The sequence below is a fragment of the Neovison vison genome, chromosome 13 (assembly GCF_020171115.1).
Source record: "Neovison vison isolate M4711 chromosome 13, ASM_NN_V1, whole genome shotgun sequence".
NCBI classification, from domain to species: Eukaryota; Metazoa; Chordata; class Mammalia; order Carnivora; family Mustelidae; genus Neogale; species Neogale vison.
The window spans coordinates 151859185-151861896 of NC_058103.1; positions in this window are offsets into that span (position 1 = coordinate 151859185).

Below are 2712 nucleotides of genomic sequence, written 5' to 3' on the forward strand. Positions count from 1 at the left end.
AGCGGGGACCCGCGTCTCTGTCAGCCGGGCACGACAGTCCAGGCCCACAGTTTTCATTAAATTAAAAAAATTGTGTGCCTCATTTTACCGTTGTTACCTACTCGCTTATAACCCTAAACAGGCCAGGCTCCGCTCTGCTCGCTACCTTTTAAACAACCTGTCAATATACACATGGAAACATAGAAGCAGGACACTGCCGGCTTCTCCTTCAATTGGGTGAGTTTCTGGTCACCTTTTAGCGAAGTTAAATCTCCCTGGGGGTGTTGGGCCGCCTCGCACAGTGATCACTGAAACTTCAGCTACCAAGGTTGGGGTGGGGGAGTCTGTAATTGGACCTTCTGGACAGTTACATCAAACATGCTGAAATATCGGGCGCCTGGGTGGCTCAGTGGGTTAAAGCCTCTGCCTTTGGCTCAGGTCATGATCCCGGGGTCCTGGGATGGAGCCCCGCATCGGGCTCTCTGCTCGGCAGGGAGCCTGCTTCCTCCTCTCTCTCTGCCTGCCTCTCTGCCTACTTGTGATCTCTCTCTGTCAAATAAATAAATAAAATCTTTAAAAAAAAATGCTGAAATATCATCTCTCTCGTTTGGTTCAAAACGTACTCTTTGCTCCCCGAATTTGGAGTTGGCCTTGTCTTTCTGGCTGGGTTATGCCCCACGTCCCGAGGGCAGCACTGAGCTGGCCGTGCCTTTGCATCCCGGGCTGTCCAGCCTGGTTTGTGAGGAGGGGCGCCCGGGATGGAGGTCAGGACCTGGGACTGGAGCGGGAGCAGGCGGCTCTGTTGTCAGCCGTCAGAGAGGCCTCCGGTCAGTCTCCATGGCTGGCCGCGGGAGGGAGGGCGGCAGGTTGCGGGGCTGGCCAGGGAGGGCTGTGTGTCCCCTCACCGGGTCGTCCGGGTCTCTTGGGTGTCCTGTGCTGGGGGCTGCGTCCCGCAGGCGAGTACGACCCGACGTTGCCTCTCACGGTGGTGGGGTCCGCAGACCCACGCACAGACCGCAGGCATTCTGGTGATGGGCGCCAGGACTGGCGGGGCAGTGGGGGCTCTCCGAGCGCCGAGAAGGGGGAAGGGGAGACCGCCCGTGAGCGCTGACGCGGTCAGGGTCTGCAAGGACGAGTCTTGGGGGTACCAGGTCGGGGGTACCAGGTCTACGCCCTCTTCTCCCTTCACTGCGCGTGGCTGGCCCACACCCCTCCGGCATCCCCCCCCAACCCGTTGCTCCGCTCAAACGGCCCGCCCTCAGGTGCCCTCCCTGACCCTCCTCCAGTCTCCCAGCTCTACCCCCCAACCCCCGCCCCCGCCGCAGCCCCCTCAGCGGGGGGCCTTGTTTCCACGTCCGTCTGCTATGCCCGTGGTCTGCACGCCTCCTTCGGAGCGAGGCTCTTGACAACAGATACCGTGTCTGTGCTGTTCACTGACTTCCCCACATCTGCAGGGTGAGGAGGAGACGGGCCTGGCCGATGAGTGTGGAGTGGAGGAGCGGGGTGGGGGGCATCTCTAGAATGCTCGGGGCAGGCCAAGAGGAGGACTGAGCAGGGTCTAGGGGCTCGTGCACCAAAACGGAGGCTGGAGGAGGCGTGAGCCTGGGGAACCGACGGGAGGGGAGGGTCCACATACCCCCGGAGAGTGGGACTGAGGAGAGAAGCAGAGCGGGTGCTGGAGGGAGGGGTGCCCCATCCACGGGGGGCAGCATCCGTGTCTTCCAAAGGGTGCCCTGTTCACGGGGGCAGCATCCGTGTCTTCCAAAAGGGTGCCCTGTCCACGGGGGGCAGCATCTGTGTCTTCCAAAGGAGAGAGGCCAGAATGCTTTCAGATGGAGCGTGAGCAGCCGTGGGGACCAAGGAAAGAGGGGGCCCCAGAGCACAGTCCCTGGGGAAGAAGGAGGGAACGGTAGAAGCATTTGTCTCCAGCCGCTGGAGGGGCCAGATGCGGGGAAGCTCATGGGTGCCAGGCACAGGCTGGGTGCACGGGGTGAGATGTGCGTGGGGCTGGATGCAGCGGCCTGAATTGTCCCTGTCATGGGGGTGAGGGGGATGGAAGGGGGTTGGGTGGGAGCCAGAGGTCAAGCAGTGGGTGTAGCTAGGAGGGCAAGTGGGTGAAGCCAGGAGGGGGTGATGGGGGGGAGAGGAAGAAGGTGACTCGGGACCAGAGGAAGAACCCAGAGAAGGTCCTGAAGAGGGTGGTCTGGGGAGGGTGGGAAAGTGCCAGGGTCAGGTGAGAAGGTCCCGCCCCAGCCCTCAGGTTTCCCATGTGGGGCAGCTGGGAATGACAGCCTCGGCTGTGGGTAGCCTCGGCTGGTAGCAGAGGTGGATGAAAGGTCCCTGGGAAATGAGGGAATCAAGGAACTGAGTGGCCACGAACTCCCTGCGTCCTGGGAGGACAGCAGGGCTAAGGGTGCAGGACCTGGGAGCGACCTTCCAGGAAGGAGGGAGCGTGCAGGGGAGATGACAGCGAGGAGTGCGGGCCTCGGAGGCCAGGGGCGGGAGGCCGACCCCCGCCCAGCCCGGGGAACTCCAGGAGGTCCCTGTGTAGGGGACAGGGTGAGCGAAGGCCGGAGTGTCCTAGGACCAGGCTCCGGCGAGCACAGGAGGAAGGGCTGCGGCCACTGAGGACAGAAGGCGCGACCTGCGTCCACGGGACCCCGCTTTGGCCAGCGCTAACCCAACGGCCGCGCAGGAGAATGGACACTGTGGCTGCGGGACTGGCCTCACGTG